The sequence below is a fragment of the Idiotropiscis lumnitzeri genome, chromosome 3 (assembly GCF_059441095.1).
Source record: "Idiotropiscis lumnitzeri isolate Australia: NSW breed Sydney's pygmy pipehorse chromosome 3, RoL_Ilum_1.0, whole genome shotgun sequence".
Lineage (NCBI taxonomy): Eukaryota > Metazoa > Chordata > Actinopteri > Syngnathiformes > Syngnathidae > Idiotropiscis > Idiotropiscis lumnitzeri.
Window position 1 is genome coordinate 27,012,121 of NC_142393.1, and position 18,984 is coordinate 27,031,104.

At 41.5% G+C, this 18,984-nt stretch overlaps 1 protein-coding gene across 4 annotated transcripts in view; it reads right to left on the reverse strand.

Annotated features, from left to right (window-relative positions):
• Positions 1–13,847, reverse strand: part of LOC148340658 (synaptotagmin-2-like) — an 80,282-nt gene extending 66,435 nt beyond the window's left edge. For 3 of the 4 annotated variants that reach the window (XM_088289750.1, XM_088289754.1, XM_088289749.1), the window contains exons 1-2: positions 13,680–13,847; positions 13,528–13,586 (exon numbers count right to left, since the gene is read on the reverse strand). The gene's annotated coding sequence lies outside the window, so the exon portion shown is untranslated. The other variant, XM_088289753.1, reaches the window with a different exon arrangement.
• Between the last annotated feature and the right edge of the window lie 5,137 nt (positions 13,848–18,984).

Below are 18,984 nucleotides of genomic sequence, written 5' to 3' on the forward strand. Positions count from 1 at the left end.
CTAGACCGGGGCTGAGCAACTCTGGTCCTCGAAGGCTTCTATTCGGCGTGATTTAAATGTTTCACTCCTCCCACACACCTGATTCAAATGATCAATTCATCAACAAGTTCTGAAGAACAACGATAATGATCTTGGCCCTCGAGGACCGGAGTTGCTGACCCCCCGAGCAAGACATCTTGATAGGTTCATAATAAAACAATTTGTTTTCAAACTGTGAATAAAATATATTAGTATAAGAACAGCTCTAATCAGTTTATTATCAAAGTTCATTCTGCATTTTCATAAAAATGGTTCACACAAACCATTCGAATGAATGCCACCCATTCAACACGGGTCATAAAAGTTCACTGTCAATCATCAAGCACATTTAAAACAAAACTGTCCTTTAAGAGACATTTTAATGATAATAATTTGTATTATTTTCAGCATAATCATTCACTGTGTCAGTGGTTTTCAACTGTGTGTTTTCCATCCCAACTGAGTATTCTACCATAAGCTAATGGCTACTTAATTGACTGGCAATCAGAGAAGTAATTAGATCCGTTCCCAAAGCTGAACAATGACACAACACAGCTAACAAATGTTAAAATATAGTAATTAATTTTGAGCTCGCAGGCGAAACCCAACCAAATGTCCACACAATCAATCCGTAAAAAAATATATATGAATTTTTGCAAAAGGCTTCACAAACTGAGAAACAGAACTACCCAATGCTCTATTTGTTCTAACCAAACGTTAAGTTTTTCATTTGGCAGCATCAAACAAAGAAACAAGTTCAATATCATCTTTTCTCATCATTTTTAACAATTCAGTTTTTATCAGCCATCAAACACTTATTTTCCAATCGGCTTACACCAACACACTCCTCATTCCTTCTTCTTTAGTGAACCACAGCCAATGAACGCCAATGCCTTAACAATTAAAAAGCACGCAGCCTTGACCGAACAGGACTCTTTTCACACTTGTGACACGATGTCAAGGATTCTCAGTTATTCAGCAAGAGAAGGGCTGCCAAAGAGAAGTGCACCTCTGGCAATGCGGCAGTAAATCACTGGATCGAGCACCATCTGCTGCGTGTCGGAACATTGGAACATTGATCTTTAAGCCTGGCTTGAGTCTCGATGTGAATCAGAGCTCGAGTGCAGTTGAAATGTTGGTGAGGAAAATGTGCATGAGCTTGCAAGGTTCGACATTATGCTGCTGTGTCGTGTCACCTTCTACCTAGCCACCTACAGACGCCGGTGCCAGCCAAGTCAATGACGTTAAAAAAGTGCCTACACAAAAATACATGCACACACGCACGCACGCACAAACCATATATATATATATAAATATATATATATATATATATATATATATATATATATATATACATATATATATGAATATCAATGCTAAGTCAGCATTTTGAAGTACAATGATTAATGATTAAAATTAAGAACGCACACGACGGGACGGTCAGATGATTATCCCTTTTTGTCTTTTAGTCATAAATGCAGTGGTGTTCGAAGCTGAATCTTCTCTTGAGACCAAATGTCCTGTATTAAATAATGCAACGCCTTCTTAGGCGAAGGGCTGTCTGACATTCTACTAATCGTTGTCAGAGCAATGGATTCAGCTTTCACGGTGTTTCACTTGTATAACAGAACATCAGTTAGCTCAAATCTCTATGGTACCTTGAGAAGATTTAATCTAACGTGACTAATGATCTGTGTCTGACTAAGGCCTAATAGCTGGCCCTTCATTATTTGCCCTCTGGATGTTTGCACCTGCCCAGGACTACTATTGAAATTGCTGATATGTCAGCAAATAAGAAGTCATTGTTACCTTTCTGTTTTCAGTTAGGTTGTCTTGTATTGTTCAGTTGGCGAGCATTAAGCAGGCTAATTATGTGCTGGGTTTATTTTCTTTTTGTTTAAGTGTCGAGAGTGACAATTGGACTACAAAGATTGCACAAGGCTGCTGACAGAGTAAGTGAGGAGAAACATCCGAATAAGCACTTTGTGTGATTACACTTAGAGGGAGATGCAAATCCTGAATTGCTTTAAAAACAAAAAAAAACACTTTCATTCTTGTGCGCCATTATACAAGAACATAAGATTAGAATCCCAAACATCACTGTGAAGCGTATCTGCAAACCACTTGCACACATCCCAAAATACGTTTGAACGTACTTTAAAAAAATACTTTTAAAATTAGATTACTAAGTAAATTTTTAACATGTAGGTATTTATAGCAACATTATCGGAATACATTTTAAAAGTACCCCTTCCAAAACTAGAGACAAATATTGATACTCACATTCACACCTGAGGACATTTTAAAGTTTTGAGTTAACCTTATCATGCGGGAGCAAATCAATGTACCCAAATAAAAGCCAAACAAGCACAAGGAGAATTTGAGGATTGAGCTTTGAATCTTCCTCAAGACAGCGGATATTTTGTAGAACAACATACTATAAGTAGTAGCAGTCATTGATGGTGCGGTGGTACACTCACCCGACTTGTGTGCGGGCATGCACAGTCCTTGTTCATGATGCTTATCTGCCATTTCCAAAAGATCTGTCTGTGAGGAAAAGCTTGAAAATCTGACCCCACTGTATCTTCTTAACAAGTGTATCTGTCCCCAAAGTAGTGGTATGCTGTTTGAACCACATGCAGTGATGTTAAAGGGAACACGATTTAAACTTGTGATAAGCAGCTCGGACCGGTGAAGTTGTAATTTGGGCTATTTATCTTTGCTGATGTGTCCGTTGCATGCATGGACCCTGCCGACTCCATGAATGAAAATACAATCGATGCTGCCTTTGTGCGAACTTGCGTGTTCTTTGCAATTCACACAGTCAACAAATACTCCACCCATAGCAGTCATGATAACGGAAGCTGTACTCATCATCGATTCCACCGTAGGCAGGGACGGGTGATCAGTGGCTCATTTTCATAAAACAGCCGAAAACAGTGGGTATTTCTGTGTGTTGGTGCCATTAAGGCAAATGAAAACTGTTTGAAATGGGGCGACAAAGCAAGTTATGTCGCCTTGAACAAAAGTGGACATGGTTCCTGAGTCCATACCTTAATTTTGCACTTTTATTTACAGTCTGATCAGCCCTGTCTTCTGTCAGCCAAGTCAAATGCATTATTCTAGATAAAAATTAGTAGTATGACAATTATTTCACATGCTAAAACATCAAAATGAAACCTGAGAGGTCACAATCTGTATGAAGTTAAAGTTTGATATCCCGGGCATAATGAATAAAAATAAAAGATTCCATAGCCTTTGGACAGTTTTAACCACGTTTTAATATGGCACATGAAAGAACACATTTTTCTAAGATACATATTCTCAAGTGGGAAGACCAAAAGCAAAAAGGAAAACATTTGATCCACATGAAGGTAAATGAACTACTGAATTGATGTTGCTCAATTGAAATACATGTCACATCAATTTATCAACTCATGATGGACTGTGTTTTACTCTTTCATATCTCTCAGCCCTCGCACAAAAGATGTCGGCGCATTACTGCACGAGCACCAATACATACTTTCTGTTTGATGTGACCTTCGCCTGCAATGTGGCATCTAAATATTCAAATGGAAAAGAAGCAGTATTCATGCTGAGCACCTGCTCAATAATGCTCTCTCCTCTTTTTCTAATCACTGACTGATGGCAGCATTCATGTAGGTTCGCTAATGAAAAACAGACCGTGCAGACATTTGACTTGAGATCACATAAAAGCAACATAGCTCACAGCTGCTTGCGGGTTCTCAGCAAAGAACATTACAAAATAGCTCCGGCATCTGGAGGTCAAGCGCACACTGCAGCATAAAGTAAAGTTCAGGACTGCGTGTGAAATGCTGTTGTGGTAAAATATTATATATTTACCAAGCACTGAATTCTAGTTGAATAAAGGGAAATATAAAACAGGGACAGGCAACCTGTCAGTGCGCAGTGTGACAACCGCACTGGTGCTGCTGTTTTAGCTTAATTGAAAGCCAATGGCGCTTCTATGAATACTCAGATTCAATGCAGATCCTAGCAACGTGTAGCCAGAGGTGTAGATGCCCGGAGGCTAATTTTTGCGGGACTGCCAGGCGGGCATGGGTGTCGAGTGTAAAAATGTATTTCTTTCGTAAGTAGATTTTTCTTTCTAATTTAATTTACGATTGGCAGCATCTGAGCTAAAGGTCGGGGCCGCACATTCACTTTATAACCTTATTAGAAGGTATGCAAAATGAACTGGCATCCATTGTTCATAACCCAACTGAAATATTTATTTGGATGCGTGCACCAAACTTTCTCAAAGCATATGGCCAGTCAAGGTGCACCATTTAGGTTGACTGGATGCCCCTCCTAGGTGGATGCCCAGGACCAGAGCCCCGTTGAGCCAGCCAAGACTTGAATTACCATGATCGTGAAAGTCTCACTGCGGAACTCAATCCCAATTACTTTTAAAGTGACGCCATCATTAGATGCATTCGTTGTTTGCTGCCTAGCACAATGATTCCCAATCAGGGTGCCATGGCACACCAGTGTCCCGTAACAGATCATCAAGGAGACAGCGGGAAATTATTCAATATCACTTATGTTTTATATTTTTTTTCTTATCCTTCTCATTATCATGTATTCTAATTCTAAACTTAATTCCCTTTAAAATGATGTATAATACATGAATGTACCTCAAATATGGACAATGTTGCAGCGATTTTAATGTTGGCAGGTTGAACCTACTCATTTTGAGAAAAACATGTTTAAAATGTTGGCACATACAACGTTCAAAGGTCCATAGCAACCAATGCCTTAGAAAAAAGATATTGACCCCAAACCTTCAGGAAATGTTGAAAGATCACTCTGAAGTAAATTCCAACAGTAACCAAGGACATGAAGTGAGATTGTAACCTTTTAAAATCTGAGGACGTTTAACATCCTAACAGATGAAAGAGGGCAAAAATGATTTAGCCTCAACCCTTAAAACAACTTTTATCATTTATTACAATAGGAAATTTGATTGAAGAATTTTGTGAAGATTATTTGTCATTAGGTGTGGACTCTGTCAAGAAAGTTTATTGATATTTTATCATGCATATTATATCTCAAATCCAATTGGCCTCATAAAGAAAATACAATCGATCTGATGGTTCATCACATTTTTTTTTTGCATTCAATTTAATAGATAAGGAACATGTCACTCTTAACACATACTGTCCATTATGAACAAGTAAGTTTTGGATGTACCGTATTTTCCGGACCATAGGGCGCACTTTAAAGTCCCAAATCTTCCCCAAAACAAACGAGGCGCCTTGTAAAGCGACGCGCCCATTATATATATATGGACGGAGCATCACTCTTGACTATTAATCCTTTTATTCATTGGGCTGTTCGGAGCGCATGTTAGCACACCCTGCTGGTCAAAGTCTGAGTCATCTATGCTTCGAATTGACTGTGACTAATAGATTATGTGACTATGGTGTTTGGGTGATGGTGTAGGAGAAAGCTGGACAAAAGGGCAGCTGTCCACAATGTTGTAGTCTGTCTTATCATTTATGTTATTGCAAGCAAGAAACGTCCCAGGTTTAGGCAACAGACTGCAAAAAGCCCAAAGCACAACAGCACATCTCTCTAAACAGCCATATGATTGGCTGAGTCTGAGTGGCTCCCAAGAAGCCATTGCTGTAATTGGCTAAGGCTGAGTGGCTCCCAAGAAGCCATTGCTATAATCTTTTTATGTTATTTTTATTTCTTTTGGGTATATAGATGGCATGAGAGATACATGTTTTGTGTTAATCTTATTTCTTTGTTTCATTGTTTGCTTGTATGCTGAGTTTTTTTGGTTTTGATTTGAAACCGTGACTCTAAGGAGTGTGGTGACCAGTCAAGACCCTCCCCTGACGTTGTCTAGCAGACCAATTGTTGTGACACCTCTTATTGGTTAGAGTCAGTATTATTGGCAGTGAGTCCTAATATTTCCAGGACATCTGTCATTGACTTGGGGTGATACCTCTGGCAGCGTTCCTATAAGAGATAGAGTCCTGGTGAGCTGGCATCAGCTAGTAAGATGAACTAGCGTGAGCTGCGCTACCGTGAGCTGAGCTGAGCCAGCGCTAGCTAGTGTGAGCTGAGCTAGTGCTAGCTGTGCTTGCACCTTGTAGTGCGCCTTATATATGCATCAAATATGGAAATAGCACCCTCAACTGGTGTTGCGCCCTTTGATACTGCGCGTCTTATGGCCGTAAAAATACGGTGTTTACAAGCTTTGGAAGGACAATCACAAACAATCATCCTTTGGAAGGAGCGATCAAAACATTTCATTACATACAAGTGTCGTGGGCTTGAATCCAGGCCTCGGATTTCTGTGTGGAGTTTGCATGTTCTCCCCGTGTCTGTGTGGGTTTTCTCATGTTACACTGGTTTGCACCCACACATCAAAAACATGCATGGTAGGTTAATTGAACAATCTAAATTGGCCCGAGGTGTGAGTTTGAGCGCGAAAGGTTGTTTGTCTTCGTGCACCCTGCAATTGGCTGGGAACCCGTTCAAGGTGTGCTCCACCTACTGCCCATAGACAGTTTGTATAGGCTTCAGCACCCCCCTTGTGAGGAGAAGCGGATCGGATAATGGATACATCCAAGCAATATGCATGTATATATAACACACTACTTCATAAAAAAATATTCCTGCCAACAAGCACAGTATACTGTACTTTCGAATTAAAATGTTCAAACCTCACTCCTCTCTCATCACTACCTGTCACTCTAAACTAGATGGCAGTATAACACAATCGGATTGTAATAATGTCCTGTACATAGATACAATGTGTGCACCCGGTTGGGCCAATGAAGACACTCACGCACCGTGTCAAATTAGCCAGGTGACTAATGAGCCTTCCAGGCTCACAAAAATATCAGGTTATCTGCAACCTTTTTCGAGGCCTTTTCATTGCATTTTTGCCAAAGGAATCGTTGGATTCTTATCATTTGTACTTGAACAGCTGCTTAAAATAGCTTTCAGGGTAACATTTGTTTCCTGACACGTTGTTTCAGAGAGCAATTGACTTGGAGGCATGGGCACGCATAAAAGGCAGGTGATTGGTTCCCAGCCGCAAAAATGACCAATGAGCGTACGAGTGGATTTATCCCGTGAGCTTATTGGCTGTACATCATGGCCACCTCACCCAGCAAACACGCCTCACTCGGCACATGGATGACAAAATATCGGCAAATAAAATGGTAATTGTTAAAATTCGTCTTAAAACAGCTTCCCTTTTATTAGAACCCTTTGTTGCATTTGATCCAAATTTCCTTGTTGATGTTATCTTGCAAAGTGAAAATTAATCCATCATTACTTCCGAATACAGTCCTTCTTCTTTATGGGTTGAAAAGCAGAGTGAAGAGAGAAGAAGAAACAGCCGGCACCATAAGGGAAGTAATGATAGTAACTTTCGATTTCCACAACAACAAGAAGGGTTTAAAAGTGCATACATCCACCAGAATACTTTTTATTTTTTTATTTATTTTCTGGATCCTGCTAAAACAATCCAAAACATTTTCCCATTGTGGACTTGATTAAGGACATTTTATCTCATATTATCTCCTGGTTCATCTGTCTACACTGTAGACTCTACTATATGCCAGCAACGTATCGTGACAGGTCGAACAATTAAATGTGCCTCCATTACATGACAGACGGTAAAATAAACCAGAATGTACCTGATTCCATTTATACAACAGAATAAGTAATGGCTCCTGTCAAATACAACTGCTTTGTGTTCAATCAAACAAGCCCAGATTTGTACGTAAATTGAGACGAGACTATCATTACTTCAATTTTTTTACTTTTTGTGACGTTTTTGTTTGGTGGCGTCGGATGCTATTGCTCAATAAATGTAGGAAAGCTGCTCGAGTTAATGAATTCACATGCCATGATCTCACAACTCTTGGGCCACTCTGATTACAACACTGTCATCAACCATGCCCGTTTTCTGCATTCTATTCACAGGCAACAACTCTGCTGTTTGCTCTTTCAAAACTCTTGGCATTGCGATTAATGAAAGGACATTTTATAGTGTCGACCCTGTTCTGGAAAAGCGGTGTTGAAGATGACACTCACACTCACATACATTTTATTTGAACTTGGGATTGGCTTGCAACGAGTCCATAATGCATCCTGCCTCCTGCCCAAAGTCAGCTGAGAAGAGCGTTTATACAAGCATGCTCTTTAATAACGATCTCGACTTCACTATAATTTGAAGTTCAAGTGTTCACTCATAAAGAAAATGACAACCCAAAGTTGAGATATTTAAGTCTTTTGTTTTTAAATATTTTGTAGTGTTATGTAACAACCTATTTTGGACCACCATCAACATTCAGTTGTCTTCATTTCTATGCATGCGTAACGGTGACAATTTGTTAATTTAATTGTTTCTCTTGAAAAACTGAAAGCGCCAACATTAGACAGCCTTTCTTGTTGTGTGTAAAAAGGCTGTAAGACATAACAGGGACCACTTTAGAAGCTTAGTCTTGGCAGCAGGGGCGCTGCCAGGGATTTTGGGCCCCATGAAAAGAAATCTCACGCCCCCCCCACCAAGCCTGTCATTAATGGTTTTACATAAAATTATGCATTTTTTTAAATATTTTTGACTATTGCCATATTTGTGAAAAAGAAATGACAATTTCTTGGTAGCATAAGCACTGAAAATATAATGAAATTGATGTCAATTACATTTTTTTCTGCATGACTGAGACCATATATCCCAGGTCGGGATTATCATTTTTTAGGGGACAGAAAAACTGTGTAGAAAATGAAACATTCCATAGGAATGGAACATTCCATAGGATCCAAACACTGAGCCCGCTGAAAGCACACCCTTTCAATTATTGCAAAGCTTCACTGGATGTCTTAAAGCACTGAAGAAGTGGAGGCCAAGGTTGATGCGCCAGTAGAGAGATAGAAGAAGTCAAGCCTTGATCTGCAGTGATGATGAGATTTGGTGACAGAGGTGAAAGTGATGCATCACAATGTAAAGGTGGCCAGCAAAGTAATATTGCTGTGGGGAAGCCATTTCTGAGCTCTGACAGCGCTGACAGGGAACACGCTCATACATATGAAAATCCCAGAACATTTTATACATCCACAATTGGATAGTTATTCAGATTCAAGAGTAATCTTCACAAACCCCGAAGGACTTCTTGTCACATGCATGCACATGCACACCTGAGCACATTAGTGAGACCATCTTTCCCTGCGCGAATGGGTATCCTCCTCAAACCAGACACTCTTGTAAACAGCGCAGAACAACCTAGATTCCGTAAAAGAAAAAGACTAAATATAACACTATGCTGCAGAGGCAAACCACACCCCCTCCGAGCTGACGGTCCACCTCATCTGGTTGAGTTGCACCAGATGTGTCATATAGGAAGTTGCTTTGCTACAAATCAGATGATTAACAGAGCTGTGGAAGCATTGAAGTATTTGGCCACGATACCGGGCTCACTGGAGTGACTGGCTCGAAGGGCCGAGGAAGCAGATGGGACGGAGACACAGAGATTGAAAGGACGGATGGTGCAGCCCTGGTCTGGCATCAATATTTCTCTGTGTGCACTCACACTGCTTCGGCACGAAACAACAAACTCGTTCTGCTCCAGCAGTATTGCAGCGGCTTGCTCTACATGGCAAGTTATCACCGCCAGTAGCTCCGCCCCTAAACATTAATTATGCAGCTCAATGCAGCACTCCGAATCCCTGCTGCAGCTCTCCCACACTACTATCCTTAACTGATGCCTCCCTCTCTCTCCATATATTATGAACATCCTCAATTCCAACATGCATTTGAATTTTCTGCAATGGCAGATCTGAACTTTAAATGTGCAACTTACACATTTCTATGCACAGAAAAAAATGATTTGTGACAAAAATCTAAAGATGTTTTTATAAAATTATTTCCTGAAATTGTTTCTGGTAGTTCATGCTCCGCCCCTTCTCATTTCACCCAGCCTGATAAATTTAACATAATCCTACTGGCAATTAAACCATATCCTCCTTCTGGTGTGATTAACTCTGCACCTATTTTTGCCTTTTGTCCTAGCATGCTGCTGCTGTTTTAGCGCAAATCCGTGGCGAACAAACATCACGTCTTGTACTTAATATCGCTTAACAACATCTCTCCGTCCATTTGCATTGGATTTGGCAACTTCTAAGGGCAGCACACGCGAATGGACCTTGAGCAGAGAAAGTCCACAATAGGCAAAGCGAGCCAGTCACATCAGCAAATAGAAGGAAACCAGAGAGGAGATATAATGAGGGAAGCTCTCACGCTGCGCACGACCGTCCCGCCCCCGGGCAGGCAGTTGGACGCAAACGTGGCAGCTGATTATGGAAGCGGAAACAAGCTTCTTCGCCGTTTCCTCGAGCTTTGACATGATTATGATTCATTTCACATTGGCATGCATTGGTTTGTGCTCCTGCATGTATGTGTTAGGAAGAACGTGTTCTTTGCCCTGGCAAAAAGTGTACAATTAATCCAACCGAACTTCAGTATGATGCATTTATGCGGGAGCCAACCAGGGATACAGCCTTACTTGAAACGATATCAATTGCTCTTTTTTCTTATTTCTTACAAGCCCACATGAGGTGGGGGTCGCGGTGGATCGTTACTTCTAATTTGCCACGCGGGGTTTCGCCTTCCAAATGTCAAAACCGGTGACATACAAACACCAGCTCTTAAAGAGTTAAGGTTGTTTGCAAGGCTTTTGGAGCGCGTTCGATAAATTGCCTGTGTGTGTTTGCAAAGATGTCACCTCTGGAACAAAAGCAAACTGTGAGGCAGATGTTGCTAATGAGAAAAACATGGCCAGCGAAGGTGGGATCATTCAGCTGGTATTGGGTGAAAGTGTTACATGCTTACATAATCCAGGGGGGAGCGTGCATTACTCCCTCTTACGTGACAATGCGCTAACGGGCTTTTCCTTATTTATTTATTTTTTTAAGAAAAGAAAAAGAAGCACTGAAGCTCTTCGTGAGATTCCTGCAGCAGGAAGCCCGCGACGCTGTGCATCTCTGCTGCTGCAGGGGTCTCTTCAGTGCACGGAACCGGATGGCGAGCAGAGAACGCAGCGGGGGCTGGGCACCGCAATGTGCTGCAGTGCTCTGAGCTCCGCTATGCACACCCACTCTCTGCTCTGCCTTTGAACATGTCTCCATCTCTCTCGCTGTACCTCTCGCATACATTCGCTTTCCCATAATGTGCCTTTCTGTTTTAACCTCTCTCGTGTTGCTTATTTGCAGTTTTCTATTTTTTTTTGAAGACTTGAAAAATCTGCATGTTTTGAATTCTGCCGACAAGCATTCTTGATAACTGTCCCATTCGTGCACAAATAACAATATTTATTCATGGATGTGTGAGTACACTACTTCAAGGTCTTCATTTTGGAATGACATCTCTTCTTAAAGTGTGTATTTCTCTTGTGACCAACCTAAAATAGTAAGTAATGTTCAGATCCGCTCAGATGCTATACTATTCCAAATGCTTTGCCCCCCCCCCCTTCCACCTTTGCTCTTTTACCTCCATGTAAAAGGTTTGGTTTGCAACTATAGCACATCCCGCTGACTTTATGCTGACCTCACTATCATTCGCCAGGATCACTAGCACTTTTACACTGTCTAGGGCAGAATGTTTCAAACGCAGACTCCCATTTTTGTATGCGCACAACAACTCATGTTGCTCTGACAAACTTAACGTCGTTTACAATTACAATTTTAGCTTATATTTCGTCTCTTCCCAAGTACAACTTTCACTTTCGCCTGAAATTTTGGAACCAAATGCCTTGCATTGCAGTAAATCCCAGGAGACGCATGTTTAAACCTTCTCGTTGGAGGCACTCAGATAGTGTCTTTACAAAGGATATGCGAATTCATGGGATCAGTGAGGGCTATCTTTGCCATTTGTCATTAGTGTGCTGAGTTTTATGATCATATGATGTGTGCTAGCTGCGTCCTGCAGACATGTCTCCACTTCTTCTCAACCATGACATTAACTAAAGCTTGCCGCTGCAGTTGTCAATTCAGTGAGAGCTGCAGTCATTATGTGTGGGACACATTTTTTCAAGAGTTTGCATAAAACTGCTTAGTGCTCAAACACAAACCACAAAACACATATGCATATCGTGCCGATAAATCTACATTTTATGTGAGTGAGCTGGACATTTTCGATTGTTAAAGGATAAGTGTGAAAAGGTTCTGGAACATTCAGATATAAATAATGCAGGGAAAAACAGTCCAGGGGGTTTCAAGCTGACTGCACCAACGCAAGACATGCGGGTACATGCTGTGTGATCAAAAAAAAAAAAAAAAAAAAGAAAGAAAGGTGCATGAATAATTAAATGTTTTGTCCACGTGAAAGATGGATGTGCTAAATCAACGTTTCAAACTAAAAGAAAAATGCCAAGATGATGCAGAAAGCCAAACTGGTTCTTTTGACTTCAATGCTAAAAGCTATTCAAGACAGCATTGCCTTCAAAGATGAGCAAGTGCTCATTACTATATGAGCTGTCCATGGTGCTGAAATTGGAAAAACTCTCTCTCTCTCTCTACCCTGCAGATAAATCACACCTAAATCATTAAAACGTCATAAGATCCTGCATATATGATAGATCTGACTCTGAAAGAGTCCATCCCTAATATCATCAAGTAAACAATGTACTATTTAAGATAAAGCTACAATACACAGAAAGTTTATCCATTTATTTCTCCTTCCAGATCTGCAGTATAGGACATCTGTAGAGATTGTGTATGAGAAATCACACAGTGCCCACTGCTGGATAGTGTCAAATCTTCAACATGAAATGTTCATGACAAGCAATGAAGGTCAGATCACCCCCCCCCACCCTCGCAGAAAAAAAGAAAAAAATATGCAGATGCAATACCCACACCAAGAATGGCCCTAAACTTGTGTTAAAGTAATTCACTGTATGCAGAAAACTGTACATTCGCATGTTGTAGTTTTAAATGTTTTTGTGGCACTAATACTAAAAACATTTTTTAAAAATCTGCAATGGACGCAACCCCACTTATTTGCTAGGAGAACATCCAGGATGACAGCATGCAGCCTGTCCTTTATCTCCAGTATAATATTGAACTTTACTGCATTCGCAAGCAATCTTAAAAAAAAGAAAATTAAATAAAATGTACTTTTTGAAGGCAATAGCTGCTTTAAGTCGTTACACCTCACACTGGCAATGATGAAGCAGCTCCGTTCAGGATTGAAGGAGGATACTGCAGCACCAGAGAACCGTGTGCACAGAAACTTGCCTAGAAGCATCAGGGAGTCCCACACTAACTCCCCCTGAACACCCCCCGCCCCACCGCCTGATTCATACACACACGCACACAAGCCTGCCTCAATTTTTCCTTTAATTCTGAAAATGTCAAGTGTTGTTTTTAAAACGCCCATCCATATAGCAGAAAAATCAAACAATAAAGAAGTTTTAAAAGTGTAAGACAATGCTGTCATTAAGAAAAAGCAAAGCAGCCGCTTACCTTTTAATGTTGTTTGCTTTCCACCGGACACAAAGCTCTTCTCCACAGACAGCAAGACACTTTGAGATAGAGAGAAAAACAATCAATGTCCGCTTACTTTCTCTTATTTCCACTTTGACAGAATGAGTCTTAACACAGCCCAATAGACACACCTTTGTTCTGCCCTGCTGTTAACTACAAACACACAGAGTGCACCCCGAGACCGGAGCACCCAAATTGATAAAGATCTGCTCAGGGGAGGGATACAAACTACACACACTCACACACTGCAGTTTTTTTCTCTTCCTCTTGCCCACTCGCTCTGCTGCTTTTTTCCCCCTGCTGTCTTTGCCTGCACTGCGTCCTGATTGGACAAGCTGCTCTTCAATAACATAAGCTCTGTTCATTAGTTGGAAGGGGGCACCTCCCGCCCAGATCAGCCCCCCCCACCCATTTCCCTTAGAGCATGTAGAGAAGAATGCTGAGCTCTGCAATTTTATGCGCATAGAGCAAAGAAAAAAAGGAATGGAGGACAAGCGGGGTGGGGGCTGGACGACTGGGAGAGGCTAAGCCGTGGGACTTTCAGGAGTGGTGAGGTGGCGGGATGGAGACTGAATGAGTGTGCTACAGCGGGACAAGCCAAATGCAGCGTGGGGGACAAAGAAAGGGCAGAGTTGGATGTCGAACGGCACCAGCCGCAGCGTGTGGAGGGAGATTTCCCAGCGCTCAGTGCAGCCATAAACTCTGCTGCAGTGTGCAGCCTGATTGCCAGGCACTGAGGGGGGATGGGAGGGGGGTAGGGGTGGGGGAGGTCGGCTGCAGTAATGCCGAAATAGTCATCCAGCGAGCCTGGCTGTGTACGGCGGGTTGAGATGGGGAGCCAGTGTGTCCAGCGGTTAATGCCATCTTCCTATGAATTATTGAGGGTACCCCACAGCACAGTGGGCGTGTCGCAGCTTGCAAAGTATCCGGATTGTTTCTCACAATCACATGGTTTTTAAATAATTATCCAAGATGTACAGAAGAGTCAAATTATTCATTGGACCCTCTTGACTTGACCTACTAAAATTGTTAGCAGTCACACTGAATGCGTAGTGTGCCTCCAGTTGCACAATGGGGTTGAAATAAATGTTCAGAGCGTTCATCCTGAGTCCCCACCCCTTTTTCTTGACTCACATCTGGTACCGCCATTGTGTCCCAGCAGCATGAAAGTACAATGCTCAGGGAGATCAATAATGGATCATACTTCAACCATCTGCAGCAGTGACAATGAGCACTTAAATGATGCCCACACAGTCATGGGGATGTGATGTTTGTTCAGTGGACAAAGGGAACAGCCTGGTCAATAAATGTGGAAATAAAGAGAAACCTGATCTTTGGGCCCAGAGTGGGATTGTGGAAAAACAATGCAAAGCCGAAGCACAAAGCAGCTACTGCGGATATAATTTGTACATTTAATGACCATCAGAAGGTACACCATCAAAACCGCCAATATTCAATATGAGAGCTGCTTCAAAAGTCTTCCCTTTACAAAATTAATTCAGTTTTGATTCGTACTATCACATTTATTATGAGTTTGTATTAGTGTGTAACTGCACTACCATGCTTACATCTGTTTCTAATATTTGTCCCTCTCCTGTGGCACAAATCCAAATTATAACAGTGCAGTTCTACACCATTACAAACTCCAATAACAATAAGAACTATCTGACAGTCACACTAAATTTAGCATCATTATGTCTTTGCAACGGCAGAGTAATCATGCAACTCGTGCAGGATATGATTAGATTGTGGTGAAGCCCGTCACTGTAGCTAGGAGAAAAAGGGAACAATGGGAGGAAAAGGTAAATTGAGCACAGATGCATCTCTTCCAAAGAGTGGCTGTCCTGTAAAGATGACTGCATAATGACAGCACAAGTAAATGGGTTGTCACTTGTATAGCGCTTATCTACCATCGGTACTCAAAGCGCTTCACACTATTCCCTGACCTACCGACCGAGGACATCCGATCAGGAGCAACTGGGGGTTCAGTATCTTGCTCTTACTTTGACATGGTCAAAACTGCTGGGGATCAAACCCACTACTGTTAGATTGGGAAACAATCAATCTCGCACTGATCCACACCACTTATGCTATACTGGGTCGCTGGAGTCAATCCCAGCTGGTGAAAGGGACACCACGCCTGGAACTGGTCACCAGCCAGCCTCCAGGCTCGCACAGACACCGTCACTGAGTGGGAACCGATTCCACGCTGCCCGCACGCAAGGCAGGAGAGTGACTGGGTATTCTGGGCAGCTTTAGTTTATTAATTGAAACTCATGGTGACGCGCAAGCGTGAGCATGAACGAACATAAGCTAAGCTACAGTCAGGGCACTATTTTCATGTTGGGCGCAAGGCTACTGTGCGTGTTGGTGGAGTTTTCTCTCTCTTGATATTTTAATAAAATTTGCAGGAGTGGACTTGGGCATAACATGGTGTTTGCGCCTTTGTGTGCTGTTGTGGGATGGAAGTAGACATTTCCAATCTCTCATTTGCATCGGTCGAGACACAAACACGAGAATGGCGTGCCTGGCATTGCGGAAACCAAAAAAACAGAATATGCAACTTGGGGATTGTACATGAGTCCCAAGGGTGGAAACACAGAGAGCTAACTGCTGAGCTGAAGCTCACGGCTGCTGGCTGCTTAAATTGCCTTTTCACCACAATGGGAGGAATGACAGGCTGGCTCCTGTTATACTTTTTCATATTCGGGACCTTTCTCAAAGTATACGCCACATCTATCCCAGGGAAATGCCTCTTTAACATGCACATTAATCTTTTTATTGATCAGCTGATCAACATACACCAAGTAGATCGACCCAATGCATTACATAATGTCCACCGAGGGAATCATGTGTGTTGCCCCCCCCCCCCCCACACACGCACGCACACACATGCAATAGTGCTTTTAAAATATTTTCTTCAAGATCATAATGATTATTTGGATTTGGAATGCTTTTCACACACTGGTGTCATATTTATGAATGAAATACATGACAACCACCACTCACATCCATCAAAACCGCATGAAACCGCCTGCGTTTCAAATTAGTGCTTTTTGCGAGTCTGGAACTGACTTTTCAGATGCGCTGGGGGGCAAGGAAGAAACGCCCAGTGAGGTGTAGCATGTCTACCAAATTCACAAAGATGCTGAACTAAGCCATTGTTCTTGCCCATCAGACTACTTTCTGTTTACCGAGTTTTCAGGTGCGTCGGGGTCTTTCTAAGCAGATGGATAAAAAGTTTCAAATTCCTCCAGAGGTTGTTGAGAAATAACATTTATAATGAAATAACGTAATTCTGTTACCAAATTCCTGTTACCATGGCTACCAATACTGAAATTTGAAATGTTTTCTATTAAATAAGATAACACTGAATGCATTATTTATAGGAAGAACACAGTGTCTTGAAGGAATCTCCTCCTACAATGTCATTTGAATATTTCATTCATGGTCATTTCCTGTCATATGTTCTCAGCCACCAACTAATCAGAATGAAGACGCACGTTTTCATTTTCAAAATTCCTCCTCCGTACAACACATAACAGGCAGTAGCTGTGTAACTGTTTCTAGGCTATGTGATTGCTATGCTTGCTCCGAAATGGAAATATAGACCCATACCCACACACGTGTACACATTGGGATGCTGTGATAAGGGGTGAAAGAGGATAACGGCCATAACCTCCGTCAGCCCCAGCCCGCTCACCTCGCTTCTGAATTGATGGCATTTTTTTGTATAAAGTCACATGCATTCATGTTATGAATAAGCTAGCACGCTTTCACTTTCATTCATTTGGGAAAACCTATCACATTCTACAAACTTCCACACCCAAACGAAAACAATTACCATGAACGTGGATCTTGAGGGTGCTGGTGAGTTTTTCTTTTTTTCTTTTATTTTCTAGTTGCATATCAGTAATACACATTTAATATTGTATGATTTATAATCTGATATACCTATTTTATTTTCAAAAACATTTATTTAGCCTGATGGCGGCTCATGAGGGCCCAGTCATGGCACCCACACGTAAAGACACAACAATTTGAGATCTAGACACCCATAAACGGCCACACCAAAAACAAGATTGCAGGATGCTGAAAGACACCAAGCCCTGGGATAAGCTTTGGGGCCAGATGGGAAACTTGGACCCATGAGCCGGAAAAGGAAAAATTTCAACCGCCATGACATATGTGAGGGACCCTATATATTGTGAGGGCTACATTTTACGAGCGCTCTTATCTTGGATGCATTCATCATGGGTGCGGGTCCTCGCAAGGATAAGAGAAGTAGCCCAGATATCTGACTTGTACTATTTCCTGAACACCAGAAAATTGAAGAGTCTATCGGAACAAAATTTGATCGGCGGTTGTTGAAGTCTTTATTTGAACATTTTCCTTCTTGAAGATAAAAACAAACATGCATTTATTATTTTGTTATTTAAGGGTTTATTCCCTTGTAATTCACATTTGCTTGGTGACAAATTCCAGCTATATATATATATATATATATATATATATATATATATATATACATATATATATATATATATATATATATATATATATATATATATATAGCTATATATATTGAAGGATTCTATTACGATTACTGGCATTATTGGAAACACATGCGGGACAGAATGTCGATAATTAAAGTTAGCAGGTTCATATTTACTAAATATTTTAAAGATTGATGAAACAAGAAGCATTTATCAAATGAAACTAGAAGCACGGGTCACAAGAATGACTGGGATTGTAGTCCTGATGTTTACTGATTTATTATATTATTCTCATATGCTAAATTTATAGGACTTAGTTGAAATGTGTGAACTTTACTGAAATTCTCAGTAGTGAGAATAGATTGGCGCACATTGCATGTCCATGAGCTGCCCTCACATTCACAGCACTTCATGGACAAATATGACAAAGCACATTCTCCACATTGTCTGTAGGGATGCAAACATACCAAATTGGGCACTGGAGGACTCACACAGACGCTATCAAAAGAAAAACACATTCCGAAAGACATAACAATTGGAGATCGGAGCACATGCACATACGCATACACACACACAGACATATACATACACCTGCACATACACGCGCGTGCACACAGACACGGATACATACACGTGCAAATACACACGCACACATGCACACGGACCAGATTCCAGAGGAATGCCAGCGGGGAGAGAGACGGAGAGACTGCCCGCCCGCCGGAGAAGGCCACCCTTGGCGTGCCAGTCTTGGGGACCAGACGGGAATCAACTATCCAGACGATGACTAACCTGGGGAAGACCTTCCCTTGGACATGGACCCGTGCCGAGGGAGGGAGCGAGGACGACCGATTGAACCGATTCAACCTACATTACCCTTGACATAAAAAAACTCCTATAAAAATTGAAGCTGGGCTGAAAGATGGTGCACATTTTTCGACTG